Source organism: Mastigoproctus giganteus, chromosome 13 (assembly GCF_048544385.1).
Source record: "Mastigoproctus giganteus isolate SK-2022 chromosome 13, ASM4854438v1, whole genome shotgun sequence".
NCBI lineage: Eukaryota > Metazoa > Arthropoda > Arachnida > Uropygi > Thelyphonidae > Mastigoproctus > Mastigoproctus giganteus.
The window spans coordinates 27,775,468-27,790,881 of NC_143587.1; the positions used below are offsets into that span (position 1 = coordinate 27,775,468).

The following is a 15,414-nucleotide window of genomic DNA, read 5'->3' on the forward strand; positions in this document are numbered from 1 at the left end:
AGAAGGACATATTTCAACAATATTTACAAAGAAAAACGCTCCGCTTGGGAACGCTTAGTTAAACAAACTATGGACCAGGAGCCCTGGGGCTTCATCTACAAACTGACTCTAGACAAAATTCATCCTGGGGAAATATTCTCCTCTGTACTTAGACCTGATAACTCCGAAACTCTGACATGGGCCGAGACTATGGAAACAATTTTGGATGAATTGATTATGCAGGATGAAACTGTACCAGAAAGTCCGGTACAAACAGGCATTCGTTTAGAACATCTTTCCTACGTAGGCGAAACCACGAAGATGATTTTGACAGACACGAGGTAGGTCTTGCTGTTGCGACTTTGTGTGATGGCAAATGCCCTGGACTGGACCTATTAAAAGTTACCATAGTTAAAGGAATCTGGAGCACCTGTCCCTAAATCATGATGAACCTCTTTAATGCCTGCCTACAATATGGATCCTTCCCTTCTCCTTGGAAAAAAGAAAATCTTAAATTACTCATTAAGAATCCCAACAAAACAGCAAATCAGCCAAATTCATACCGCCCAATCGCTCTACTTCCGGTCTTCGGAAAAATACTAGAGAAGCTGATTGTAGCGAGATTCCAAAAGCACTATAAAGAAAGAAACCTAAACTACAAATATCAGTTTGGCTTCACTGCTGGGATGTCTACAGTGAATGCCATTAACCTAGTTATTAATAACGTCTCAGCCTCCAATGAAAAGTATGTCCTCGGCCTTCTTGTGGACTTCAAAGGGGCCTTTGACACTGTTTGGTGGCAAAGTGTCCTGGAGAGGTTTCGGGAGGCCGAGGTCTCCGTGCCTATTTATCGTCTCATCACGGATTATTTCCAGAATCGCTCACTTGTGGTCTCCAGTGGATCCTGCTCTGTTGCGAGACCTAGATGAGTGGTGTAGTACACATAAATTAACTATTTCTGTTCCCAAAACAAAACAAATTCTTCTCAAAGGAAAATTAGACCTAAATAGACCTCCATGTATTAAGATTAAAGAACAATCAATAAAATTAGTTAACTCGTACAAATACCTAGGAATTATGTTAGATAACAAACTTGAATTCCTTACCCATGGTAAATACGTACTAAGCAAAATCAAGCCTTTGACAGGCAAAATAAAAAATGTATTACCAAAGGTTCTTGGGGTCTGAAACCCTCCACTCTCAAGCTGTACTACAAATGTATATTTATTCCTATTGTCTGTTATGCTGCGGGCGCTTGGGGCCCCAGTATACGCAGAGTCATGGTGGAAAAAATCTTGACTCAAGCCCAGCGCTTCTTCCTGATTGCAACTTCAAGAGCTTGTCGCACAATTTCAACTTCGGCATTACAGGTAATCAACGGCAAACTACCAATTAAATACGAAGTGCTGTATAATTACTTTCAGTATTGTAGAAGGGAGGGTATTGCGGCATAGTTCAACCAGTTTTCTGTTAACCTGGACGTGCCAGTGAAAGAAGACAACACTAGATTAAGAAACCAGTTCCTCCAGGAATGGCAAAACGAATGGACTAATGCCAACACTGGAAGAATTACTGCCCTTTTTATACCTCAAGTTTCCGAATTTGACAAAAAACATTGGCCCTGGTTTAACCCGGGTCTTCACCTAACTTTCCTTCTATCCGGGCATGGCAGCCTAAACTCAAAGTTATTTACTTTGGGTTTGGCTGCGTTCCTCTTTGTAAATGTGGCTCAGAGGAGACAGTCCAACATATAATCTTAGAATCTCGATATTAGGTAGACATTCGATTTGAACTTCAGGCATTGACCGAAGTTTACGATGTAAATAACTTCACCAAGTGCTGTTTCTTGTATTCTGTGTATTTGTGAACTCCTCTGATCGTTTGGTCGTCCCGGAGTATAAACAGAAAATTTATTATTATAAAATTATCAGACACTGGCTAACTTTGCAGACAAGGTTTTCCGCAGAAGGAAAGGACTTGCCGACTGAGAATAATTATGTAATAAGTGTACTAGCACTGTATATAGTTGCCTCCTTGGTATTAATCGAACTGATACAAGACCTCTGATGAGGAAATGTGTTTGTATTTATTGCCGGAAGGCAATATTAGCGTTCAGAATATATCAGTCGATGGGCCAGGATCACTGTTGGGTGGACGGTGTCCTGAGACTTCGGCTTGTAAAAAAAGGTACATAAATTGTAAATCTTATATTGTATAAATTGTAAATCATAAATTGTATAAATTGTAAGATATATATCGGACCTCATTGTAACCGAAGTGGTAGGTCCTAACTATCTCTTTAGTTCTATAAGTTGTGAAGGTTAATATAGAAATTAGTGTTATGGATATACAGTATGTTTCTAATCATTTCTGTGAAGATGCTGGATCAAGATGTTTTGTAAAACCACAAATTGTAAATAATGTACAGTTACTCTTCAGCGGCGGATAGGGGAAACCTGGAGCCCGCAGAAAATAATAAAATACTTTGTGGCAAGCTAATTAAAACACAGCCGCCTCCCCTAAATTATCGCTTCGGCGACCGCGTGGTCAGAGTCGTAGCCGACAACGTAGAGTACAAGAACGAACACAACTAAGAAATTTAAAATGAACTTACTCCATTTGCAGCATATTTATGGCTGATTCTATTGATTATCAAGTATTATGAGATTATATCCAGAAAACATAAGAAATAATAAACATAAGTTGCAGCACATTTAAAATCCGACAATCTAAGGACGCACCATATGAATAATAATAATAATAATAATAATAATAATAATAATATGGAGTCGCAGACTACATGAATTCTCAGAATCATCTTTAAAAAAAAAACAATAGGGCCGTATGTTCTCCTCTTTGAAGACTGGCGCCATCTTGTGGATAATTTAAAAATTAATAATTAATTACGAAATACAGTATTTATATTATTAATTAACATTTATTAATTTTAAATAAATATATATATATTAATAAATATATTTATAATAATTCACCCCCCCTAAAAGTTTCATAAAAAGACTGTCACAAATTAACTGTTCTGATAGCAAACACAATTGTTAAGTTAAATAAATTTAAGGAGGAACTGGACAGGCATTTGGAGGGAATGCTGTGATTTGCTTTGGCTGACACTGCATAAGTTCGTACACCTGCGTTACATGTTACTACTACTACACTGACACTCTCTTTCCTCCATCTCCTCTTTTTTTATATCACTTTTTTCAAATCGGACCGGGTGGGTAAAGTGCCTACCTAGCAACCCAAAGTTCGCGGGTTCGAATCCCGCCTCGGATTAAAGCACTACAAAAACTGTAGGAGGTGCATTATGGCCACAGAATCCGTTTGGCCAATAACTAGATGGCACATCTTTGATGCCTTCGAACAATTTATGAGAACCCCAAACACGAGAGGTATTATAACCAATAGTACTTAGTACCGTGCTTGGGTTGGAGGTTGAGAAGACGAAAGAAGATATTTGTTGACATTGGACTTGAACTTCTGTAGACTGTAATTTTCAGGAAATACGTATGAAGGAAGGTTGTTCCAGAAAACGGCAGTTCAATGAATAAATGAGGAAGATGAAAAGTTGGTTCTGTGGGTTTGAAGTTGGACAGTAAATGGATGTTGGCTGGTGGCGGCACGTGTTCGGACTGTTTTGAAAGAGAGAGCGGGAATTATAGAAGCCAATTCAGAAGAACAGTGCCCATGGAAGTATCTGTAGAAGAGGCATGCAGCAGAAACAGTCCGTCTATGAGTAAGCGAGTGGAGAGACTCTGTTACAGATGAATCATTAATTAACCTAACTGCCCTCTTCTGAATGGAATCGAGAAGCTTGAGAGAGGTTTTTGGGGGCACCACCCCAGATGTGGGAACAATATTCCATGGCAGGGCGGATTTGCGATTTATACAGAGTGAGCAGCTCTTTAGGAGAAAAGTAACGCCGAGAGCGAAAGAGAAAACCAAGTGTTTTAGATGCACAGGAAGCAATATTTGTAATGTGCTTGTGCCAAGAGAGATTAGAAGTCAGGGTAATCCCCAAAAGAGATATATCATTTTGCCTAGAAATCGGAGTATCACTAAAGATAAGCATAGGAGCAGAAGAATCCTTTTTGCGAGATATAAGACAAGATTGAGTTTTAGAAGGGTTGAAATCAACTAAGTTGTCTTTGCCCCACTGGAGAATTACCTGAAGATCGGCATTTAAGGAATTGGCAGCAAATTTTCGAGAACTTGAAGCTGATTGAGCTGGACAAGGTTTCTCAAAATGGAAAGTTGAAGGCAATGTGCTATCATCGGCAGAACTATGGATAGGATTTCCAGTCAATGGAAGAAGGTCATTGTTATACAAGAGGAAAAGAGTGAGGGAAGGAACTGAACCTTGGGGGACACCGGCATTAGTGGAGAAGTTAGAAGACAGAGAGCCATCTACCATCACCCTCAGTGAGCGATCAGAGAGAAAACTGGATAACCAATTACTAAAAACAGTTGGCAAACCATAAGATGGAAGCTTGTTTAGAAGACCTTTATGCCAAACACGATCAAAAGCCTTTGAGATGTCAAGAGCAACTACTTCTGTGAACAAAGACAGGAATTGTGAGTTATATATCTTGAATTCCATTCCGCATTTGATGCCATCTATATACCTAATCTCCTACGTCTCTTAGAAAACTACTTCAATTTTCGCGGCGATGTTCTGTGGTTCCTAGAATCTCTCCTATCGAAGAGACCCTTGTTCTAAAAATCGGAACAAAGACCTTCACGCGTCACATAACTGCCAGTGTACCTCAAGGGCGGGGGCGGGGTCCTGTCTGGCATTCTCTTCTCAGCAATCATGGTGCCATTTGTGACCAATAAGTGCAATTGGATCACATATGCTGACGATGTCAAGCTCCTTACTAAAATTTCACCATCCAACTCGGCAGCCGAAATCTCTCGCAAACTCCAGGACATAGCTGACTACCTCAATACCTTCAACCTCCAAATCAACCCCTAAAATCAGCACAAATAACTTATTCTCAAAAGGGCAGCCCAACAACGTTGGAGCCTGTGCTTAATGGCTCCTCAGTTCCAAGTGTTCAAACACACAAAGATCTGGGGGTCGTTTTCGACTCCAAACTATCTTTAAATGATCACATAAACCTCATACAGTCGAGGCTGAATTCACTACGCTGGGTTGCCAAACAACAGCTGCTCCACACCACCGACCCACAACTGGTAAAAAGATACATCGTATCAATTCTTTGCCCGACAATACTGTATGCTTCAGAGATATGGGCCTCGGCCGCCGAATCCAACATTAAAAGAATATTCCCTGCCGAATTGTGGCTTCTAAAATGGGCCAACAGCAAACTCCACCTTCCCCAGCTCAACGCAGTTAGCAGAAGCTCTTCAACTACGCAGGCTCCGGTCCTCATCGGAGAAAGAATGCTGCTGTTCACCATCAAGATGGCCACCGGTAAAATTACAGAGCCGAACATCTGGGATCACTGCTCTTGGCGCATTCCTCCCCCTTATCCCCGGTGTTCAGCACAGCTGCTAGGAGACCGTAACCGGCTAGTACTAAGCGACAGATTCCTGCCAAAGCAAATGCTGCCCTCACTGCAAGCCATCGACGGGGACCTCCAAGAAGTGGTCAATAATAAAAAATACAGGAAAGGAATCCTCGTGGAACTGAAAATGTAAACCTGTGCTTTGTTGCTTTTCAATAATCTGATGTACCTTCTGTCTTTCTCACAAATATGTTTTGTAAAACCCTGGCACCACCGTGCCGTGACTAATGTATGTCTTTCATACTACAGAATACAGAAACTTCTGGAAACAGAAGTCCAAAATAGAATATTCTATTTTATTGGAATTAAACCATTTAATTAATAGCAATTTTGCTGGATGGTTAATCTATTACATTTATTGCGATGAAATAATGGTGTATTTTTAGCTATAGATTATTTAATGAGACCTTTAGAAAATATGAAGATTCTGTACTATATTTAAATGATTATTATTTTGTCCAGAAAATGCTATATACAATATGGACTATTTCATCATATTGTATAAGTTATTAAGGTTATTATCATACATAGTTTTTACCAAACCACAAGCCAAGTTACCTGTATGTTTTCTCGATATTATTCGGGTTACTTCGAGCACGAAATTATGCAGCTCGAAAAAATATAAGATGTTATGAAATTTCGACGCTATATTCCAAAAATATTTCCTACGTTAAAATTCAAATTTCATCTTTTTATTAATACTACTTAGATGACTAGCGTTCCTGCGCAAACAATGTGATAACCCCTGAGTTGATATTGTTATTTGCGTGGGACGGCTCCAAAAAATAGTACTGTATTCTTAATTGTAGGCTATCATGAAATAGTTTTTTTAACATCGTGTATTTTATGCAAAGAGCTTCCTCTCGTGACCTGTAAAGAAAACTAAAACAGTATTTTTCAGTCGCAGGACATCTTAGCTGTAGCTGATATGAAGCAGTGTAGGCAGTGCCATCTACCGGTCAGAAACTGATTCTCGATTATAATGAGAATTTCCAAACTCCAGTTTTATTAATGCAATGTTAAGAGAAATTATTTCTCTAAAACTTAATAACAGTATTTATATTAATGCTATATTAAGAGAAATTATTTCTCTTAAATCGCGATATAAGAAACGAATATATTCTGATTAAGTAAAAAACCACTCAGAACGAGCTTACTCCCTACATCTCTTTCCATAAAGAGATGGAACGGTCTTCCATCTCTTCCATGACAGGTTTCACCACTAAAAAGTGGCAAACTCAGTCATTGTCACGCTCAGGATGAAACTCCACCACTCTTCTTCTTGGTGGAGTTCCCTGCGAGTTTACAAAACAGAAATAAAATCTTTACCTTCACAACGAGTTGCCCTGGCATTGCACTACTTGTAAACAAATCGGCCGCCAAAAGAATAAATTATTATTATTATTATTATTATTATTTTTAGCCATATGGTGCAAGGAAGCCTGAGGCTTATGCTTCACCAGCCAAAATAAAAAATAAAAAAAATTCTTCGATTACCCTGAGCGAGAGAGAGACAGAAAGTAGAAAGGAATCACGAAGAAAGAGAAGAATGATGATATCCCTTGGTTTGCCAAGCCCATACTCACCAGTTGTGAGCCCCTGGGGGAAGAATTAATCTTTATCTTTTGAAATAAGTTTGTTTAAAAAAAGGAAATTTAAAATGTTAAAAATTATAAATTAACCGACACAATAAAATTTGTCTTCACAGCGAGATGCCTTGGTATTGCACTGCTTTAAAACAAATTAATCAGCAAAAGGTTAATATTTATCTTTTGAATTAGTTTGTTTTAAAAAAGGGATTTTAAAATTCAAATTTATAAATTAACTGATGCCATTTGATTTTCTTGAAATTATATAAAGCTAGAAGAGTCATCTTGCTTCTTGTATGTTTTTGTGGGTAGCAGAATTGAAACTTATGCAATGGTAAATATTATCAGACAAAATGGATTTACAAAAGATTAATCTTAAATTTATTTTAAAGATGAGACTATTATGATAGCCTGATTCAGGACTTTCTGGTCCTTCATTAGATATCAGGTGAACATTAGGCATAATAATTAGACAAAATTTTTTTTTTTTTTTTTCTTTTATGTGAACCCCAAACACGAGAGGTATTAGAACCTATAGTACTTAGTACCGCGCTTGGGTTGGAGATTGAGAAGACGAAAGAATATATTTGTTGCCATTGGACTTGAACTTCTGTAGATTGTAATTTTCAGGAAATACGTATGAAGGAAGGTTGTTCCAGAAAACGGCAGTTGAATGAATAAACGAAGAAGATGAAAAGTTGGTTCTGTGGGTTTCAAGTTGGACAGTAAATGGATGTATGCTGGTGGCGGCACGTGTTCGAACTGTTTTGAAAGAGAGAGCGGGAATTATAGAAGCTAATTCAGAAGAACAGTGCCCATGGAAGTATCTGTAGAAGAGGCAGGCAGCAGAAACAGTACGTCTATGAGACAGCGAGTGGAGAGACTCTGTTAGAGATGAATCATTAATTAACCTAACTGCCCTCTTCTGAATGGAATCAAGAAGCCTGAGAGAGGTTTTCGGGGGCACTATCCCAGATGTGGGAACAATATTCCATGGCAGGGCGGATTTGCGATTTATACAGAGTGAGCAGCTGTTTGGAAGAAAAGTAACGCCCAGAGCGAAAGAGAAAACCAAGTTTTTTAGATGCAGAGGAAGCAATATTTGTAATGTGTTTGTGCCAAGAGAGATTAGAAGTCAGGTTAATCCCCAAAAGAAATATATCATTTTGCCTATAAATCGGAGTGTCACTAAAAATAAGCATAGGAGCAGAAGAATCCTTTTTGTGAGATATAAGACAAGACTGAGTTTTAGAAGGGTTGAAATCAACTAAGTTGTCTTTGCCCCACTGGAGAATTACCTGAAGATCGGCATTTAAGGAATTGGCAGCAGATTTTCGAGAACTTGAAGCTGATTGAGCAGGGCAAGGTTTCTCAAAATGGAAAGTTGAATGCAATGTGCTATCATCGGCAAAACTATGGATAGAATTTCCAGTCAATGGAAGAAGGTCATTGATATACAAAAGGAAAAGAGTGGGGGGGAAAGAACTGAACCTTGGGGGACACCGGCATTAGTGGAGAAGTTAGAAGACAGAGAGCCATCTACCATCACCCTCAGTGAGCGATCAGAGAGAAAACTGGATAACTAATTACTAAAAACAGTTGGAAAACCATAAGATGGAAGCTTGTTTAGAAGACATTTATGCCAAACACGATCAAAAGCCTTTGAGATGTCAAGAGCAACTACTTGTGTTTCACCGAACCTTTCCATTGAATTAGTTCATAAATGGCTAACATAAGCCAGAATATCACCAGTGGATCGACACTGACGGAATCCATACTGGCGATCGTTGATCAGACGGAAGGATTCTACGTAGTTTAAGAGTTGGCGGTTAATTGATTTCTCCATTACTTTAGAAAGAGTAGAAGTAATTGCAATGGGACGATAATTGGATGGGAGGGATTTGTCACCCTTTTTAGGAACTGGCTGGATATGAGCAAATTTCCAAGCAGAAGGAAAAACACCTTCGGAATAAGAAAGTGAAAAAAGGCGACAAAGAATAGAAGTAAGTTCAGGAGCACAGGTTTTGAGAACAAGTGGAGAAATACCATCAGGACCTGGAGCTTTCTTAGCATCAAGATTCATCAGAATCCTTCTGATATCCTTTTGACAGAAGACCACAGGAGGCATTGAATGGAGCGTGTTGGGAATGGTGGGAGGTGTTTTACCAAGATCATTAATACATGAGCTGGATGAAAAATCGGATGCTAGCAGGTCAGCTTTATCCTTAGCTGAAGTGACAACAGAACCATCTGGTTTGGACAGATGTGGGAGCAGAGATGGGCAAAAGTTGCGGCCAATAGCTTTGGCAAGAGACTAGAATACTCGCCTACCATTAGGGCAAGAAGCAAGTTTTCTACTGTTAGCCTGTTCAAACTCTAGTTTGGACTGATTAATAACTGCTTTACAATTGTTGCGAGCTTTGATGTAGGGAGAAAATGAAACTGAAGAATTATAAACAAGCCAATTACGATATGCAACATTCTTCTCTTGAACAGCCTTAGAACATTTATTGGAAAACCAAGGTTTAGATAAGGGACGAAATTTTAAAGTGGAGGAGTGCGGGATGAAGGATTCCATTCCTGCAAGAATAATTTCACTGACATGATCTGAGCAAACGCTGACATCAGAACTTTTGAAACAGTAATCCGACCAGGGAAAAGAAGAAAAGAAGTTTCGCAGGTCATCCCATTTTGAATTCTTGTAATGGCAAACAACACGAGGTTGGGAATAGCCATGAGATAAAGGTTCCATTGGAGAAGAGACAATCACCAAGTTGTGATCTGAAGTGCCTAAAGGACCTCTCACTTCGAACTTGTACTTAGAAGGGTTGTTTGTGAGAAAAAGATCAAGCGTATTGGCTGTATGATTAGGATTGTCCGGTATTCTTGTAGGTAAATGAACAATCTCTGCTAGGTCATTAGTAATTGCAAAAGCCTCAGCATCTCGACCAGCTGGGTCGGTGTAACTAGAAAACGGAAGCCAGCTGGAGTTGTGAACATTAAAATCACCAAGGAAAATTACCTCACTGTTAGGAAAGTTGGACCGGAGAAAGTCAAGTTTCAAAGAGAGGAAGTCAAAGAGCTCCAAGTGATTAGTGGAGTTGGGAGAACGGTAGAGACAACAGATGAATTTGACACAATGAGGTAGAGAGATTTTAAGCCAGAGAAGATCAAAGAGAGGAGATTCCAAATTGCCAAGTCTCTGACAGGGAATATCAGAACGGACATATGCACAAGTACCACCTTTGAGGCGAAAGGAATCATACAGCGAATAATTTGGGCATCTGAGATGAGCAGTAGTTGAATCAACCGATAACTGAGATTCTGTCAGAAAAAAGTACATGGGGTTTGGCAGACTGCAAGTGGAAAAGGACATCGTTGAGATTAGAATTGAGACCACGTATATTTGTGAAATGAATTAGGAAGTCCTTGGGAGGTTTAGATCTTTTCGCAGATAAGCTTGCTCTATTAGTTTGACAATTCATGGTGTATTCAATAATAAGAAAAAGTGGGTGGGACATGCAGTATGAAGTAATGAAATTTTTGGATATGGCGTACATGTGGTAAGAATGTACCCGGATCTTTGACATAACGTGGCCTCGACAATGCTCCCCGCATACACACTACTCGGACTCCCTCCAGTCACAAACTGGCAGAGTAGAGGTAGCAAGATTATAGACTAGCTGATCCGGAAGCTTCCTAGAGAGTTACCAATAGGTCCGGTCCGGTGTACTAACTAGCGGCCGGCCTGCGAACACCGTTTTAGAGCTGTACCCTCGAAATGTAAGGAATATTGGATCTCGCCACGACGTTCATCATAACCTCAAAAGTCATTAGCCATACTGCATGATGGAAGAGATAGGGAAGGGTTGACCCGAACTTAGCTCTATAGACTAAACATGAGTTCCACCACTTGAAGCCTCCAATAAGCAAAGTGGTGGTATTTCACCGGTTGATGAGAGTCATCTACCACCTAGTACTGCCTGGTAACATAGAGGGGCGGCGTTCCTCCATGTACTGTGGCCGCCACACCTCGACCCCTGCTTACGTTGGTTCACACCTGGGTGGTCACCCACCATGTACTTGTGCATGGAGGTTATACCCAGGATTACTAAAAGTCCCACCATCGTGAAGGTGCAAGCAGAGGATTTCGCTGACACAGACCGTCCGGACTTCGCCGAAATTGGGTCCTCTTGGCTTGAGTGTCACCCGAATATCAGTTCCATCAGCGTTTTAGACTCCCAGGTAGCAAGTACAGCTTGTCTGGCATATCTGAGAGAATGTCTGTGACATCCTCAAGGACCTCAAGGAAAATACAAGGAACGTTTGCAATAACACTTAAAAATGCTTGTGTTGACATCCGCAATAAAGCTGTCCGAAGTCTCTCAGTAACAAAAATTTTTGGAGTGTGCTTTTCTGTATGATATATATTTTTATTTTTATATTTCACGTAATTTTTAGAAATAACTATTTTCGACACCTTTTTCCAAAATTTATAAATACATGTAATTAAAGGTTATGTAATTTGTACGAAGGTTTTTCACAGGTGACGTTTCAGCATTCTTACAAAATCCTATCTTCAAACTAAATGTAGTTCAGGCTCAGGGGCTCATATCTTGGAGTATGGGCATGGCAAACCCACGATCCATTCCTGGATATCATCATTCTTCTCTTTCTTGGTGATTTCAGAAGTAGAAACTTCTGACTCTCTCTCTCTCAAGATAACTCGAGAATTTTTTTTTTTTTTTTTGGCTGGTGTAGCATAAGCCTCAGGCTTTCTTGCACCATATGAATAGAGTGTGGAGTGTGTTTAGTGTCAAACGGAACCAGGGGTTTCCCCCATTTCCGCGTAGTATACATTGTGGGTGTGAAACAGAACACTGTCAAAGCCAGAGGTTTAAAGTGCATGGATTTTGTATATGTGTAGTGTCGTGTACCGTTGTTCCTCTGGCCATTTAGCCGCTGGGCCCCTAAAGGGTTCCGACGTTGTCGACACACTGCCCCGTGGAGGCAGAGCAGGTACACTAGTATTGTAGTTATTTACTCTGGCAGGTCTGGCCACGTAATTTCCTGAGATTTCAGTGTCTAGGAGCTAAAAAAAAAAAAAAAACGCTATAGATAGGGGTCAGTCAAAAAGGATTACTGATTATGCAACTGATGTTATAGTTAAGTTTTTGGGTGTAGGGCTCAGGCAATTTAGAGATGGTTCAGACGCTGGTTATAAGTTAGAGAAGGGGAAGGGAGACTGTGGGAAAGACAGAGATATGGGGTCCATAGAGAAGATGACCCCCAAATCAGTGAGCAGGCCCATGCCCCACCAGAGGGAAAAGACTGATGGGAAAGGGGCAGGCGACCAGGGGTGACCACCCCAATGCCTGGGTGGCGGAGGAAAAGAACCACGCAAGGGAGCGTGGCAAGGAAAGCTTAATGGCAGCAGCTTCAGAGCTTCTGTCCATTTGGTCACTGCATCGCTGAAGTTGAACTGATAGTTAAGGGACAGACGGATTACCCAATCCGCTCAAGGAATGAGGCCCCGGCAACTGGGGAAGATATGAATAAACCTACAAAGACCAAGGCCAAGAAGAAAGAGAAGGGTAGAAGAAGGTCTGCTACAGACGTCCCAACAACGAAGGAAGTCTCTGAAGAGGCTGCCACTGAATCATTCAGCGAATCTGACCATGAAGAACAAAAGAGTCAGGAAACTGAGCATGAAGGAAAAAAGAGTCAGGAACCCCCGTTGACTGGGACTCCAGTGGAACAGATTATTGCCGTTAGAGGAACCCTAGAAAAATACATGGCTAGGCAATCAAGTAGAATTACTGCTGCCATTAGAACTGACGTGATAGAGATCTTCAGTAAAATGGAGACAGTGGTCCAAAAATTGCACGTCGACCACGAGAGGCTGAAAGCAAAAATCGAAGTTCTCACACAGGAGGGGGAAAAACAAATGCAACAACGCCCCCACTCCTTTTCAGAGGCGTTGAGGAATGCAGCTCAATATGTGCCTAACCAACCAGGAAAAGTACAAAACCGAAAGGCGGTAAGAAAGCCTGAATCACATGTTATTTTGGTTAAACCAGTGGAAGACGCACATTTAGATACCAGTGAAGCGGTCAAGGAAGCACTCACAAAAAACTTCAAGGAGCAGATGAAAACTGTAAAAATAAAGAGTATTAGAAAGACCAGGCATCCAGGAGTCTTAATAGAAACAGACACCAGGGAGGAGGCACAAACCATCCTGAATAATGCCGACATGACAAATTTCGGGCTTAGGGCAGAAACCCCAAAGAAAAAAGGGCCTTCAGTTGTGATCTTTGATGTGGACGAGAGCTTAACACCAGAGGAGCTCAAAGCCGAGATCTTTAATAAAAATCTAAGTATATACCTGCAAGATGAGGCTAGCGTGGATGATATTATTCCGAAATACAAAACGAAGACCAAGTCACCTACAAACGTAAACTGGGTAATCGAACTATCAACCAGAGCATGGCAAATTCTGGGAGCTCAAAACAGAATATTCATTGGATGGGGCAGCCATAGATTCAAAGAATATATTCCTGTCCGCAGATGTTACAGGTGTCTCCGCTTTGGCCATACCTCACATACTTGCAATCAGCGTGAATCCACATGTGGCCACTGTGCCCAAAAGGGACACGGCTATAAGGATTGTCCTGTCAGAGATCAGCCGCCAAGCTGCGCAAATTGCAAGGCTGCAAAGGCTCCACACCAACATTCCATCCGAGATACCAACTGCCCTGTCTATCTAAAAGTAGAGTCTTTACCAAATGCGAATAAATTATGGATAGAATTCTTTCTCCCAATTACCAACTAGAGATAAGAATTGTACAATTAAATGCACAGAGAGCAAGAGTTGTTGCAGACCAGCTGAAGATAAAGGCTGAAGAAAAACAAATAGATCTAATCCTGCTCCAGGAGCCCTATGTTCGCTCTGGGGTGGTTATGGGCTACCCCTCATCATATAAAATTATCCACTGTACAAATGACCAACCATGGGCTGCGATTGTCATCAGAAACCCTGATATCACAGCAACCAAGATCACACCACTATGCACTTCTATCAGTGCCTGTGCCCAAATCATGACATCTCTTGGATCACTGTTCATCCTCTCTCTCTACAGCCATCCAGGTGAAGACATCACTGCTGCTATCTCTCTGATTGAAATGGCACTCCAGCTCCTCCCGGGTGGGCATCTACTGATAGGCATGGACTCAAACTGTCGCTCGCCACTCTGGCACAGTCAGGCACCAGATAGGAATGCCCTAGGAAATGGCTCAAGACTGGAGGACCTTATCCTCACATCAGGCTTACAAATCTTAAACCGCCCAGGACATCTACCCACTTACAGTGGCCCACTCTGGGAGAGCGAAATTGATATCACAATGGCTACGCCTGACTTAGCCAACAAACTTTCCGGCTGGACGGTCCAGGAGTCCTGGACCACTTCAGACCACAGAGCGATCACATTCTCCCTTGTTCGCTCGGTGGAACGCGTCGCATCGATTCCAAAGGACATTGTGCGTTATAACACCAAAAAAGCGGATTGGCAACGCTTCTTTGTGGAACTGTCCAGAAGGCTACCGGATGATGTTCCTCTACCGGCTTCACTCTCCCCAGATCACTGTGTACGCAATATTACTGCCATCATCAAAAGTGCCTGTGATCTGTCCATTCCGCGTAGGAGGCCATACCGCTATGCTGTCCCCTGGTGGAATACAGACCTTCGGGACTTAAGAAAGAGGGCACAACAAGCCAGGAAAACTTACCAACGTGCACGTGCCCATCTTCCCCCACATGAGGTTGAAGCTGCCCGGGAGGCATATCGGGTAGTTAGAAACATGTACACCAAGGAAATTCGTAAGTGTAAGAAGGAATCATGGCACACTCTGGTCTCTACTATTGGCAATGAAGACCCATGGGGCATCGTGTTCCGTATCGTCACCAATAGGCTGCCTAGAGGTGAGGTTCTTAGTACAACTCTCAAACCGGATGGCTCTTCAACCTTTACCTGGTCTGACTCAATAAACAATATTCTTGATTCCATTTACCCTACTGAATTTACAGCGATGTCACTGGAGCAACAGCAGTTCATCGACAGTAATCAAGCTTATCAGCCAGTGGCTACTGAACCGCCCTTCACTATGTTAGAGATGAATATGGCTCTGGCTAAAATGAAAGATGGCAAAACGCCAGGTGCTGACTTACTCGAAGTCGACGTAGTTAAGAAATTCGCTGAAGTCTATCCCACCACACTCTTGAGCCTCCTCAACAGGTGCCTTGC

General features: G+C 41.3%; 1 pseudogene; it reads right to left on the reverse strand.

Annotated features, from left to right (window-relative positions):
* Positions 1-6,662: 6,662 nt before the first annotated feature.
* On the reverse strand, positions 6,663-6,851 carry LOC150075886 (small nucleolar RNA U3; annotated as a pseudogene).
* Positions 6,852-15,414: the final 8,563 nt, after the last annotated feature.